Consider the following 16,237-nt stretch of genomic DNA (forward strand, 5'->3'; position numbering starts at 1 on the left):
TGTCTTGGTGATTTTCTTTTGGGGTCTATCCTGTTTGGGGTTCATTGGACTTCTTGAATGGATATAGTCTCATCGTTAATCATATCAGGGAAGTTCTCTTCCAACAAATCTTGGACAATTTTCTCAGTGGTTTTCTTTTTCTCTTCCTGTTCTAGAATTCCAGTGACATGTAAGTTACTCCTTTTGATGGTATCCCACATGAACCTTAGGCTTTCTTCATTTTTTTAAAATCTTTTTTCTGATTGGTCCCTTTCCAATGAAGTATTCAAGTATTTGTCTTCAATCTCATTAATTCTGTCTTCCATTGCATCAATTCTACTCCTTTGTCCTTTCAATGTGTTATTTATTTCTGACAATTTAGTATTAATCTTCTGGATGTCTATCTGTAGACTTTGAATCATTTCTAATTTTTCACTTATTTTGTCATTTTGTTCTTGTATTTTCTTCTGAAATTCTTCTAGGATTTTGTCTGTGTTTTTCTTGATCCATCTCTCAGTCCTTTGAAGATACCTAATATGGTTCTTTTGAATTCCTTATCAGGGAGTTCCAATGCTGCATCTTTCTCAGGGAAGTGTTTTGGGTCTGTATCCTGGTCCCTTGTTTCTACCACCTCATCTTTCTTTTTTGTGTTGATTGTTAAGCTCTGTTTTTCCAAGGCATTGTGACATTTTTGTGTTTATATTTAATTGGTGATTGTATGTTGGAGTGACTTGCCCATGATTTTTGTTTTCTTTTTGTGTTATCTATGCAAGCAGAGTACTGTGCTGTGCTCCTCTATTTACTAATTGACAGCACTTATACACTCAACACCGGTCTCTTTTCCTGTTGTTAGTCTCTCGTATGTCCCTGCTGACCTTGGCAAACAGATCCTTTTCTTAGGTCCCTGGAATCCATATGAGAATGCTGTCACTTTAAAATCCAAAATGGTTGCCACTTGCAGATATTTGAAATGGTTGCACCCTGGGTCATTTTAAATGGCTGCCACATGTGAACAGTCAAAATGGCTGCACCCTCCAGACAGCGGAACGTCAACGGCTCAGGTTGTCTCCCTCCTTGCTGTTTCTCTTCCTAGTACAGGCCACCAGTGCAGTAGTCTTTGCAGCCCTTGGTGACCAGGCCTGATCTTTAGGTCAATTCTCAGGTCCCAACACCACTTGGAAATATTCAGGCTGTTGGTCCCATTGGAGTATCTGAGAGTTGCAGCTTTGACTGTCTTTGTACTCACTGTTTTCATTCAGGTTTTTGCACTAGTTGGTGCCTAATCCACTTCAGTATAGTTCCTTTCAAAGCTCAGGGCTCCAGGATTATCTTCCGCATCTCTGTCAATTGATTTTTCTTTTCTTTGTGGAAGAAGGCCTGTGTTGCTTGTCTGCCTATTCCTCCATTTTACCGGAAGTCCTGACATCAGATTTCTTGACTGACTGCTGCTTCCATTGGTGTTGATTGTTGAATCAAGAGATATGAAATCTTTGACAACTTCAAGCTTTTTTCCATTTATCATGATACTGCTTATTGTTCTGTTTGTGAAGATCTATATGTTGAGGTGTAATGCATACTGCAGACTGTAATCTTTAATATTCATCAGTAAGTGCTTCAAGTCATCTTCACTTTCAGCAAGCAAAGTTGTGTTGTCAGCATATTGCAGGTTGTTAATGAGTCTTTCTCCAATCCTGATGCCACATTCTTCTTCATATAGTCCAGCTTGGGTTATTAGCTCAGCATACAGAAATGAAGGTATTCATGTCCCATGTGACTGCTCATCAAAGAGTGACCTCAGCAGAGCAGAATTTTAATAATCAGTTAGATAGGATAAACCAGTTTGTGAATACCGGTCAGCCTCTTTCCCCAGTCCCTCCAACTATTGACTAATGGGCTAATGAGCAAAATGTCCTAGGTGTCAGGTATGGAAGTTGTGCATGCACTCAGCAACACAGACTTCCACTTACCAAGGCCTATCTGTCAACAAATCAAGGCTTGATTTAGTGGGTTTTTTTTTTTTTTTTCCTTCTGTCTTTCTGAAGAACTATTTGTTAAACATTTAATGTCATATCACCTGTTAAAACCTATACTAATCTTAAAATAATCCTATACTTAGTGGCTTTATGACATTTGGCAGATCCCTAAATCTTTTTGACTTAATTTTCTTTTCTGCAAAATAAGGAAGATAATACTATCTATTTCATAGTTATGTTTTAAGAATTAAGTGGGTTATGTCAAGGAAAGCACTTAGAAATATAACAGGCATACAGTAAACAGCATCCCATAAGGCTTTTTCTATCATCATCACCATCATCATCAGTATTGTTGTTATTATTATAAATACTATTATCCTTTTAGCTTGTCAGACCCACAAGTCATTCTGTTGGACAAGAGAAGATTTACAGTCTTGGGGGATACAAGTACCCAGGACTCAGGACACTGAGAACATACATGGGCATGTTGCCATGGTTGACTAATTATTGCTGGACAGATGCAGCTCTTTCTTCAACTTTCCAGAAAAGCTAACAGAAGAGAGCCTGGGGACAATGGGAAGGAGGCAGGACACCTAGGTTCTAGTCTCCTACACTAACTCATGTAGGCCAAGCACTTTTCTTTTCTGGCCTCTAGTTTCATGACTGTAAAAGAAAAGAAGGGAGCTGAGCAGTTGAACTTGAAGCTCATTCAGACTCAGAGAGCAGTGAAGTGATCAAAAGCAGCATTAAGACTCCCTCTAGGCTTGACTCTTGACAAGTTCTCAGCAATTATTTATCAGCATTGTTGTCGTCATCAGTATCAGCTTCCTTCCAGGCTTGCTAGTGGGATCTGATAAGAAAATACAAGTGAAAGCACTTTGTAAAGTGTAAAGTACTATGAAGATGCCCCTAAAGGACTGTTAGGATGATTTTGATCATTAGAACCATCACTACCTCCTACTATTCCCTTTAGTTCCCTTCCCCAGACACCAACCCAGAAGACTTTCTGGGCCACTTGCTTACTAAAGAAGAGCTAATTCCCATAGGGTCCCTCCCAGAGACATCCCCAGCCTGGGACCAATTAGAGAGTTCCAGGCCCAAGATTGTTAGGGCTGCTGAGCCTCTAGCTTCCCCCTTTTCACTGGCCTTCTGTACAAGCAGGCCTGTGGGTTCTTTTGGCTCAGAACTTAGCATTCAGAGCCTGGCTGATCCTACATACCTGTCCCCAGGCTGGCCCCAGGCCCACTAGTGATTTCAACCAGCTCTTGGGACAGCAGAAGAGATTTCTGTCAGAGTCTAGGTACAGCCATTAGTGTAGACTTAGACACTTATTGTTAGGTGCCATCGAGTCATCTCCAACTCATAGCGACTCTATGCACAGCAGAATGAAACACTGCCCAGTTCTGAGCCAGCTCCATGATTCTTGCTATACTTGAGTCCATCGCCACTGCCACCATGTCAGCCTTGTTGAAGGCCTTCCCCTCTTTCGTCGACCCTCCACCTTACCAGCATGACATCCTTTTCCAGGGAACAGTCCCTTCTGACAACATGACCAAAGTATGTGAGATGAAGTCTGGCCATTCTCACCTCCAAGGAGAATTCTGGCTGCACTTTCTCCAGGACAGACCTGTTAGTTCTTTTAGCAGTCCATGGTACCTTCATCATTCTTTGCCAACACCACAGCTCAAAATCATCAATTCTTCTTCAGCCTTCCTTATTCATTGTCAAGCTCACATGTATATGAGGTGATTGAAAATACTATGGCTTGTGTCAGGCACTCCTTAGTCTTCAAGGAGACATCTTTGCCCTTCAGCACTTGAAAGAGGTCCTTTGCAGCTGATTTGCCCAGTGCTATACGTCATCTGATGTCCTGACTGCTGCTTCCATTGGCATCAATTGTAGAACTAAGCAACATCCTTGACAATTTCAATCTTTTCTCCATTTATCATAGTGTTGCTTATAGGACCAGTTGTGAGGATTTTTGTATTCTTTATATTGAGATGTAATCCATACTGCAGACTGTATTCTTCAATCTTCATCAGTAAGTAGTTCAAGTCTTCTTCACTTTCAGCAAGCAAAGTTGTGTTATCAGCATATCACAGGTTGTTAATGAGTCTTCCTCCAATCCTAATGCCACGTTCTTCTTCATATAGTCCAGCTTCTTGGATTATTTGCTCAGCATACAGATTGAATAAGTATGGTGAAAAGATACAACCATGACACACTCCTTTCTTGATTTTAGACACTTAAGCATATAATATTATGGAGTCAGCCCTGGCCCTAGGGCAGGTGCCTGGGTTCTGTTGCTGATTTTGCCACTGTCTAGCTCATGACCTTGGCCAAATCCCTCAGAATTACTTGTCACAGTTAATTTATTTGGTAAATAGAGGATAACCACACTTAGCAGACATTAAAAATATCTTAGTGGCCAGGGTTCCATCCTATCTATGATCCCAGATTGCTTCTGACTTTGGGTGGTCACTGCCCCTCCCTTGGCCTCTCTTTCCTCATCCATCCAATGGAGAGGGGAATCTTTTCCTGGCTTACCTATTCAGGGCTAGGGCAATAGTCAGTGATGCATGTGAGAAGAGATAGCGCCTTGGCTCAGGGCAAAGGATGGTTATTATCTGTCTTTTGTTTCCAGCCTCAGGAAGCAGATACACAAGGCAAGTTTTCAACTGTCCTGAGTTCTGGATCCAAAATCCCTTCTCCCTCTGAATCTGTGGACCCATCAGGCTGTCTGGGGGATTGTGGTACAGACCAGGATGCCCAGAAGGGAGCCCTCTGAGACTTTAGCCAAGTCTGAAGAAGAACTGATTGTTGGACTGGCCTTGGGGGTCATATATGGAGCTCTGGTAGTGTAGTGGCTAAGGCACTTGACTGCTAACCAGAAGGCTGGCGGTTCAAATCTACCAGCCACTCCTCGGAAGGAAGATGGGGCAATCTACTTCTGTAGTGATACTGCCTCGGAAACCCAGGGAGGGGTCGCTATGAGTTGGGTTCAACTTGATGGGACATAACAACCACAACAACAACACCATGTCCCCAGGTTGCTGAAAGAAGAGTGGGTCCAGAAACAGGCCTGGATTTGACTGGTATTCAGAAATTCAAACTTTGAGCTCCAAGCGCTTTCCTCCCCTCAGTGCTGCCTTCAGAGTACCTTTCAGGGAGGGTTATTGCATCCAGGGATTCCTGGTGATGCAGTGGTTGTACATTTATCACCCTGGTGGTACAGTTAGTGCCAGCTGCTAACTGAAAACTCAGTGGTTCAAACCCACCAGCCACTGTGCAGGAGAAAGATGTGTCAGTGTGCCTTCATAAAGATTACAGCCTTGGAAACCCTATGGGGCAGTTCCACTCTGTCCTGTAGGGTCACTGGGAGCTCTAGTGGCATAGAACTTAAGCCATGTGACTGCTAACTAGAAGGATGGTGGTTCAAATACACCAGCCACTCCTCGGAAGGAAGTTTGGGCGATCTACTTCTGTAGTGATACCGCCTTGGAAACCCAAGTTGGGGGGGGGGGCTGTCTCTATGAGTTGGATCCGACTTGATGGCAGTGAGTTTGGTTTGGTTTTTGCATTATAGGGTCACTATGAGTCAGAATCAACTTGATAGCAATGGATTTGGTTTGCGTTTTATTCTATCCAGAAACAGCAAACAATAGAAGCCTGGACCATTGGTGTTTTCTGGGAAACTGTTCAGGCAAACTTTTCTCTCTGGACCTCAATGAGTGTTCACCCTATGCTCCATTGATTCTGGAATTCCCTTGCCAGCCATCTCTAATAGCTGCCTAGGTATTTGTACATTCAGAAGTAAGAAGAGTTAATTTTTTCTCATACAGTTGTTTCTTCTTGTTTGCTCATTGGTATTGCTCCAGTTGACTGTGCATTTGTGAGAGCAGCAACTATATCCGTTTGTGCATTGCTGCATCACTGTTGTCCACATGGTGGCTGGCACATAGAAGGTGGTCAATAAAGGTTTGTTGATTGGACAAAAATAATATATATATTCATTACAGAAAATACAAATAAAGAAAGAGAGGAAAATGAAAGGGAAGAGAGAGGAAAGGAGAAAGGGAGGGAAGGAGGAAAGAAGGAAGAAAGAAAAGAGAGAGGGAGTGAGGGAGGAAGGAAGGAAAAGAGATTAGCTATCACTCATGATACCATATTCAGAGATGACCACTGTAGACTTTTTGATGAATATCCTTCCAGCACATTTTCTTGGCCTATACAATTTACACACTAAAATATTCATTCTGCTGAAGCATGAATAACATAAGTCACAAGTTCTTGTGACTTATGTTATTTACCTGTGTTACTTAATTATGAATCAATCATGCATATTTTTCTTTGTTACTATTTTTTTTTTAAACTTTTTGTTTTGATTTGGGTTTAAGTTGATTGTGATTTGGGTGAAAGTTTACAGAGCAAATTGGTTTTCCGTTCAACAGTTTCTACACATTTTGTTTTGTGACATTGTTTGCAGTTCCCACGATGTAACTTCCCGCTTCCTCCCTGTGTTTTCCGTTTCCATTCATCCCGCTTTCTTCTTCCTTCCTGCCTTCTGTGCTTTATCCCTAGACAAAGTATGACCTTTTGCTCTCATATGGTTGTTTGTCCTAAGGAATGCATACTTCTCTGGGGTTATCGTTCACCTTATAGGCCTATCATTTGGCTGAAAGTTGAGCCTCTGAGGTGTTTAGTTCCAGACTTGAAGATGTCGAAGGGCTACAGTCTCAGAGGTTCCACCAGTCGCTATCAGACCAGAAGCCTGGTCCTTTTTGTGATTTTAAGTTTTGTTCCACATTTTCCTCCTACTCTATCCAGGACCTCCTATGTGATTCCTTTCAGAGTGGTCAGCAGTGGTAGCCAGGCACCATCTAGCTCTCCTGGTCTTGGGGTCTTGGAGCTGGGGTTCACATGGTCCATTAGTCCCTTGGATTAAGTGGTTCCTTTGTCTTTGAGTTTCTTCACTCTTCTTTTGCTCCAGACAGGGCAAGACCAATAGTTGGACATTAGATGGCTGCTCACAAGCTTTTAAGACTCCAGTTAGTACTCACCAAAGTAGGATGTAGGACACTGTGGTGGTTAAGTTTGTGTGTCAGCTTGTGACTTATGTTATTTACCTGTGTTACTTAATTATGAATCAATCATGCATATTTTTCTTTGTTACTATTTTTTTTTTTTAACTTTTTGTTTTGATTTGCCAGTTGAATGACTGGGGAGCTGGATGTAGTATTTCCCATGATGAGACTAGCAATTAACTCCATGGTGGAATCTACTGTGAGCAGCTGAATAGCTGCCTTAGGGATGTGGTCTGCTTCCTGAATATAAGGAGAAGCCTCGGGGATAGTCTCCAGTTTATGGCATGCTTGAACCCTGCATGTAGCCGTGTCATTGTTCATCATGCTCTGCTGACCATAGGACTTTCAATGGACTTGAGTTAATGGCCTGCCATGTGGTTTGGTAACATTGGGACAGTGCCTTTTTACTTGTCAACCTTGGGCTTGTCAGTCTCAGCAGCTGGCAGCTGTCTGAGTGAAGAAAAGCCTCTAGCTCCAGGAGGCAAAGCTGAACCCCAAGGTTGAGGGCCTTTCACCCAGCCCCTAGAGCCTGGCACTTTGAACTTGGACTTAAGCCTCCAAACTGTAAGAGAATAAACTCTTGTTTGTTTCAGCCACCCCATTTGTGGCATGTTCTTGTCAGAGCGGTACTAAACCAAAACCAAAAAACAGACACTGTCTTTGTGGACTCTGTTATGCCTGTTGACCTTGGTATCCCCCAGAGACTACATTCCTTAGCTCCCTGGCCTAGTGACTCATTCCCTTATGGTTTTTGGGTTGCTAATTATTTTTAATGGCTGTATCTCGCCTCATGTGTCCATTATTCATTTATTTAATTCCCTACTCTTTCACATTTGGGTTTTTTCCATTTTTTTTTTTTCACTCTTATAAACAATGGTGCCACGAATATCTTTATAGCTAAATCTTGGCACACATCCATGATTATTTGCTAACTTCCCCTTTTTAAAATTCTAATTTCATTATTAGATAATACTTTAATAACCCTTGGACTGTCGTCTCCCTTATTCTGGAAAGTATGCTATTAGTAATGCAGCTCAAGATGATCCTACCTTTTTGGGCAGCACAGCTACTCTGTTGGGCCAGACTGTGGCCATGTGGGTAATAGTGAACTCAGTTTGAATCTGGCTCCTCCCCTTGAAGCTATGTAGCATTGGGCAAGTCCCTTACCCTTTGTGAGACTATGTTTTCTCATCTATCAGCCCTCTGCCTGCCAGGGCTGGAGTTCACCTGACATGGTGCCCCTCACAAAGTAGCAGAGTGGGATGCCCCCAACATTAGAGTTTAGATTCTAAACAATCTAAACAAAAATGTTTAGATTCTTAGGACTTCGGACTGGGAGCAATGGTGGGCTGGTAATTGTTTAGTAGTTGGTCCTGGGGGTGGGAAAAAGTTCCTCTTGGTAGTGTTTGCCAATTTCTGTAGTGTAAATACACCTCACTCACTCCCACCGAGTTGGATCCGACTCATAGCAACCCCTCCTTGGGTTTCTGAGGTGGCAGCACTACAGAAGTACACTGCCCAACCTTCCTTCTGAGGAGTGGTTGGTGTGTTTGAACTGCCAGCTTCTGGTTACCATTCAAATGTCTTAGGCAATATGCCACCAGAGCTCATGGCTAATTTCAAGCTACCAATATAATGTCACTGAACTAGAGTTGGGAAGAAATGTACAGTAGCCACCATTATGTAGTGTTTCCACTATATAGGGAAAATAGATTAAAACAGCTGCCAAGAATAGATAACCATAAAATGTAACAAAATAATTAGGGTTTGATGTGTTTTGAGGATCTATCACCTTTGTTCTTAATGACATTTATTTAATTGTAGTTTATATATTTTTACATTTAAAAATGGTGTGTTTGACGGCCAGTTCACATTTTTAAAAATTTAACAATGTGCCCTAGTGGCTTGTCAACAACAAGGAGGTACCTCAAAGTCCAACCATGTCACTGAATTGATGGGGAAACCCAGGCCCAGACAGAAATTAGGCACAGGAGCTCACAATCATAGAAAGAATGACTGGGACTTTGTGAGAGCCTTCCACATATCTCATTTAAATCTCCCAGCAACACTAGAAGGGAGGAGATTATGGGCAGAATAACAATTTTAAGGCAACAGGCACAGAAAGTGAATTCAAATTGTGGTTCTGGGTCCTTGGATAGGTTTCCTCCTTCCATTTGCCTCAACATCCATAGGGATAACAATACTTATCTTCTAGGTTGGAGTGACAATTAAATGAGATATGTTTGCAAGGACCTGATTCAGGACCTGGTATAGGGTAGGTGTTTGATGGTCAACTCTTAATTTTCGTCAAGAATTTGAATAATTTGTCCAAGGTATTTTACTGGTGGGGAACAGAGGAAGGGTTTGACTTGCCCATGGTAGCTCAGTAAGGACTAGAGGTATAATTCAAACATGGGTCTAACTGATGAGTCAGAGCACAGGGAATCAGAATGGGGCATTCAGTTCTTGACATTTCTACAGGGTGCCTGGGAAGGTCCTCCCTCTCTCTTGTTGGTCATAGTCCCAGAGAAGGCTGGAAAAGGAACTAGTCAGATCATAACTCTCCCTAACCCTCCACATTGTTTGTTCCTTTCCTGTTCCCAGAGGCTTCTTCTTGCAGGAGTCTTGGCTTGTTCAGGGAATTCCATCTTGGAGTCCTCACTGGGGACATAGATAGTGGTGACAAGAGGCAGACTTCCAGTGTCTGGGGGATGCCCCTCCACAACTCTGCCAGGAGAGCCTGATGAGGAGGCAGGAGCTTAAAACATCAGCAGCTCACGCACTGGGAGGAACTTGGGATGGCTGAGGTGCCCTCAGTCTATGTTCCAGGACCAGACAGGCAAGGCCTGAAGAAGCCAGGGTGGCCTGATTGGGTTCAGAGAATGACAGCACAGAGGGAAGGAAAGGTCTTCAGTCCCTAATGTCTCAGAAACCTAGGGCTTTATTGCAGACTGTGTTGTCTGGAATCCTAGCACAATGGACTCAGTCACCCAAGGGTCTTACTATTTAGCCTCTTTCTCTTAAGAGTCAGTGACAGCCTCTCAGCAACTTGTTTCTGCAAATTTCTGAAGGTGAGATGGTCGGTGGGCTTTGTGTTGGGTGTGGAATCTTTAGTATCAGTGGAGGCTGGAGGTCTGAAGCAGCCAGGTCACCCAGGCCCTGTGTTCTCTCTGTAGCTACATCCTAACATCCCCGTAGCCCTCTTTTCCTTATTTCTCAATGGTCTTTCCTTATCCTCTCATACCTAATTCTCCTCCCATTTTTTCCTCTTTCCTATTCCATCCTTACTTCCTTCATTTATTCATTTAATAAATATTTGTTGATAGTTCCTCTGTTTTGATCTGTGTTCTAGGCACTAGAAAAGAGAAAGAAAAAAATACTATTCCCTGAGCTCAAGGATCTCCAAGTTGTCCTGAAGAGACATATCCATGTAAAGACACTGATGGTCATGCTCGAGAAGCCCATATGCTCACAGGGGTCCCCAGGGTGATTAAGACCCACCCTCCATGCCCTCTAGAAGCTGGGGCATTATAGATTAAGACAGAGAGTAATGGGCTAACAGAATATTAGAAGTTTTTTGTTTTTTCTTAACTAAATGATGTCCCACATTCTATGGAATCAAATCGGACTCAAAGACAGAGGCTTTTACAAAGATTTTGTAAACTACAAAATGTAAGACTTTTCCAAGCTCCTGTCCTTTGGAGTTGGGAAGAGATGCACAGTAGCCACAGTAATTCCCTGTGCTTTCTGACACACCCCCTTGTCTTCCCACATCCAGAGGATAAGGAGCAGTTGAGGAAACCTAATCCTGAGAACTCATTTTGGCTGCCACTTCAGTCCATCGATCCTAGGAGGATTCTGATCCTGTCTTATCTGGTGGCCTTACTGCTTCCTTTGAATTCCAAATTGTCTATGACAGGACTGATTCTTTAGGGTCAAGTCTCAAGAAGCTCAAATTTATGTGCAGATGGGGAAGTTTCCATTCTTCACCTTTTCTGCTTAGTGCTTGTTTGCTGGAAGCAGGAGGAGGTAAAGAGTGAGAGTGAGCTATGGATTTCAATCCCAGGCTCACAGCTGACTATGTAATCTGGAGCAAATCACTTACCCTCTCTGTGCCCTCTCTAAACTGATAACACTTCAATGAGTAATTATGAAGATGCAATGAAGTTAGTGCAACAATGGCTGGTCTATGGAAATTTCTTATTAAATATGAATTATTAGTAGTACTTAAAGGGAAGTTATAAACTCACTGTATGGCCTTAAAAAAAAAGACCAAAAAACCAACTGTCATTGAGGTGATTCTTACTCATAGCGACCCTATAGGAAAGGGAACTGCCCCATAGGGTTTCCAAGACCATAAATTTTCAGGGAAACACACTGTCCCATCTTTCTCCTGTGGAATGGCTGGTTGTAACAACCACCAACATTTTGGTTGGCACCCGAGCACTTTATCCATTGCATCACTAGGGCTCCATGTAGCCATACTTTATGATAAGCATTCTAGTTAATTTTGCTGGGGGAATATTAAGTTAACATGAGAGGAAGAAAATTTTCTCACATTCTTAGACTTCCTTTTAATTAATTTGGAGCCATCTAGGGTTATTAGCATTACCTCATAACAATAACACATAGGATTATTAGTAAACACACAGTGCTGTGAGAAATAGAAGTCATATTGAATCCAGGCTTCTGAGTAGGAAAGAGATAGGGACAAACAGGAACAGGGGTTGGGGTTCAGGAAAAGGAGTTGGGTACTGAGGTTGAATTCTGCAGAAAGCATATCATGCATTGGGGTGTATGGAGTCCTTAGAAGGTTTTACGGAGGGGTCAGACAGGACCATTATATGTTGGGAAAGTAACTTGAAGCAGACTCTGTGGAGAATGAATTGCAGGACAGTTGGCAGTCTGGGAGATTAGAACAGGACCGATGGAGGAATGATGGGCCTCTGAGTGGTTGACAGGGGTAGCCGGGCACCTCTAGTTTTAACCATCTAGTTCTTCTGGTCTCATAGTCATATAGACTGTGGATTGCATGGTGTACCAGTCGCTAGGACTAATTCTTTCCATGAATCTTTAGTTTTCTTCATTCTTCTTTGCTCTGGACAAGCAGAGACTCATCATTGCATCTAGATAGCTGCTTGCAAGCTTTTAAGATCCCAGTTGCTACTTGCCAAAGTAGGATGTAGAATAATGTTTCTGTTTAGTGTTGTTTTTATGTGCCGTCGAGTCGGACCTGATTTATAGTAACCCCTCCTTGGGTTTCTGAGGTGGTATCATTACAGAAGTAGACTGCCCAACCTTCCTTCTGAGTAGTGGCTGGTGGGTTTGAACTGCCAGCCTTCTGGTTAGCAGTCATGTGTCTTAGGCACTATGCTACCAGAGCTCCTTTTTGTGTAGTATGTTATGCCAATTGAACTTGATGTTCCTGTGACTATGGTCCTGAGCTCACAGGTCCAACTACTTGCTCTATCTGGATAACTGGCTGTGCCCAAGAAGTGACTACAAGTTTGTCCCTTGTCAGCTCTACTACATACCTGGAAATTCTTACAGAAAATACAAATACAGTTGTAGAAACATTGTCTTCCAACCCCATACATGGTCATGGGCACATTCTCACCTACATAGACACACCTAATTATTCAGCCTGTCCACTCATCTATCCACCTGAATATCAATGTTTGCCATCACTGACAATGCAGTACTATATGTGCAAAAGGGTTCATCTTTGTAGTCTGTACCTCCTAGGCGTCTCTTTGTCTTCCTCTTCCTCAATACGAACATGTTGATCACTCATATTTGGTACATTGCCCTTCTCTTCACCAAAATCAATACTTGTCTCTACTTATCTAACAGTGTTCCTTCCCCTCCCCTCCCATCCCTGGTAATCAACAAAGAAAATTTCTTTCCATACATAAACCTTTCCTTGACTTTTTACATAATGGACTAATACAGTATTTGTCCTTTTGTGATTGACTTATTTCAATCAGTATAATGTCCTCCAAGTTCATCTATGTTATACAGTGTTTTGAAGATTGTACGTTATTCTTTAGGGTTACATAGTGTTCCATTGTATGTATGTACCATAGTTTGCTCATTCATTCTTCTATTGATGGGTACCTACATTGTTTCCATCTTTTGGCTATTGTAAATAGTGCTGCAATGAACATGGGTGTACGTATATCTGTTCTTGTCCTGGGTTTCACATTTTTAGGATATATACCTAGTAATGGAATGGCTGGGTCAAATGGTATTTCTAATTCCAGCTTTTTAAGGAATCATCATCCTGCTTTCTACAGTGGTTGTATCATTTGACAGTCCCACCAGCAGTATATGAGAGTCTCAATCTCTCTGTATCCTTGTCAGCGTTTATTATTTTCTGTCTTGTTGAAGTTTGCTGCTAGTGTTGGGGCAAGACAGTATCTCCTTGTTGTTTCGATTTACATCTCTCTAATGTTCATTTCTTCATGTGTTTGTTGGTCATCTGAATTTTGTCTTTGGTTAAGTGTCAATTCATGTCTTCTGCCCATCTTTAAATTGGATTATTTGTCTTTTTGTTGTTGAGGTGTTGGTATTTTCTATAAATTTTAGAGATAAATCCCTTGTCAGATATATCATTGCCAAATATTTCTTCCCAGTCTGTAGGTTCTCTTTTGACTCTTTCAGAGAAGTCTTTTGAAGCACATAAAAATTTAATTTTTATAAGGTCCCAATCATCTGGTTTCTCTTCCGCTGTTTGTGCATTTTGAGTTATGCTTGATAGTCTATTTATGCCATATATTAGGGACCCTAAATTTGCCCTTAATTTTTCCTTGAGGAACCCTATAGTTTTAGGGTTCATATTTAAGTCTTTGATCCATCTGGCGTTAGTTTTTGTGTACGGTGTGAGTTATAAATCTTGTTTCAGTTTTCTGCAAATGGATATCCAGTTTTGCGAGCACCATTTGTTAAACAGACAACCTCTTCCCCATTTAATGGATTTTAGCCCTTTGTCAAAGATCAGCTGACTATAGGTTGATGGATCTATTTCTGGGTTCTCAATTTTATTCCATAGGTCTATGTGTCTGTTGTTATACCAATACCAGGCAGTTTTGACTACTGTGGCTTTATAGTAGATTTTGAGATCTGGGAAAGTGAGACCTCCTACTTTGTTGTTCTTCAATAGTGCTTTGCTTGTCCGAGGTCTCTTTCCTTTTATGGAGAGCCTTTTAAAATATTTTTCTCATTATTCTGCTGCATAGTCTTTGTTTTCTTGTTGATTTATAGATCTTTATTCTGGGTACAAATCTTTCAAGTTCCTTATTTTAATGTAATTCAGTTTATAATTTTTCCATGGTTAGTGCTTATATAAAAGGAGTTCTGGTGGTGCAGTGCCTAAGGCATTTGACTGCTAACCAGAAGGCTGGTGGTTCAAACCCACCAACCACTCCACAGAAGGAGGACAGGACAATCTTCTGTAAAGATTTACCACCTCAGAAACCCAGTGGGTGTCACTATGTGTCAGAATCCACTCGATGGTGGTGAGTTTGGGTCCCCCCCCCCATTTGAGTGTTTATCTGTGGCTGTTTAAGAAACCTTTAAGGAGCCCTGGTGGTGTAGTGGTTAAGTATTCGACTACTAACCAAAAGCTCTGTAGTTCCTACCCACCAGCCACTCTGGGAGACAGACCTGGCAATCTGCTTCTGTGAAGATTACAGCCTTGGAAACCTTATCGGGCAGATCTACTCTGTCCTGTGGGGTGACTAAGAGTTGCAATTGACTCAGTGGCAATGGATTGGTGGTTTAAGAAATCTTTGCCTACCCCAAGGTGATAAAGATGTTTCCCCGTGTCTGATTCTAAAAAATCTTTTGTTTTATCTTTACGATTTAGATCTACCATACATCTGGAATTGATTTTTGTGTACAGTGTGAAGCAGGAGTAAAAGAAACATATTGTGAATGAATATCCACATGACCCAACAACATTTACTGAGAAGACAATCCTTTTAGCATTGCATTGTAGGATCAACTTTGTCATTAATCAAATGTTTGTATGTATGCAAGTCTGGACTTTATTCTGCTCCATTGATTTTTTTTTTTTTTATACCAGTTTCATATTCACTTGATTATTGTAAGGAGCTCTGTTGGTGCTGTGGTTAAGGCATTGGGCTGTTAACCAAAAGTTAGGCTGTTTGAACCCACCAGCTGCTCCGTGGAAGGAAGATGAGTCAATCTAGGTCTGTAAAGATTTACAGCCTCGGAAACCTAATGGGGGTCACTATGAGTCAGAATCGACTCGGTGGCAGTGGTTTGGGTTTGTAATTATTGTAGCTGTATAATATCTTGATATTTGCCAAGTCCTCCAGCTTTGTTTTTCTTCTTCAGGATTCTTCAAGATTTCCATATAAATTTTATAGCCAGGTTTTCAATTTCTGCAAAATAACAAAAACAGCAACAATAACAAATTGTTGGGATTTTGTCTGACATTGCATTGAATCTATATGTCAATTTTACATCCTTACAATGTTTAATTGTCCAACCCATGAACATGGCCTACCTCTCCATTTACTTAGTCTTCCTTAAATTGTTTAATACTTTTCTGTATATATTTATTAACTTTATTTCTACATATCTTTTTTTTTTTTTAAAAATAGTGTTATAAATTTTTGTTTTCTATTTGTTTGCTCCTGGTATAGAGAAACAAAATAGATATTTATTTATTCATTTATTACGTTCAGTTTGTCATTCAGCTCCTTCAGATTCCTATGTACAAAATCATGCATTCTGTAGATAATGGCACTTTTATTTCTTCCATCCAAATCTTTTGGCTTTTTATTTATTTCTTTGGACTTATTTCACTAGTGAGGGCCAGTAGTACAATGGTTAATAAAAGCAATAATAGTAGACATTTTTGTTTCAAACTCAATTTTGGGGAGTAAGTTTGCAGTATTTTCACCATTCATTAAGTATAATACTTACTGTAGTTTTCCTTTTTTTTTTTTTTTTAATTTTGATTTGGGTGAAGATTTACAGAGCAAATTCACTTTCCATACAACAGTTCACATATACTTTGTCTCAAGTCAGTGACCACAGTTTACACAATGCAACAGCTCCCCTCCCACTTCCTCCACATACTTACCTCTTCCCAGTGTCCATCCCTCCATACTGTCCTGCCCCCTGAGCTGTCTCCCTGTGCAGAAGCAGCCCTTCCTTCTCCCATGATTG

Source organism: Orycteropus afer, unplaced genomic scaffold (genome assembly GCF_000298275.1).
Source record: "Orycteropus afer afer isolate SDZICR_OR568_19922 unplaced genomic scaffold, OryAfe1.0 scaffold00510, whole genome shotgun sequence".
In the NCBI taxonomy this organism is placed as follows: Eukaryota; Metazoa; Chordata; class Mammalia; order Tubulidentata; family Orycteropodidae; genus Orycteropus; species Orycteropus afer.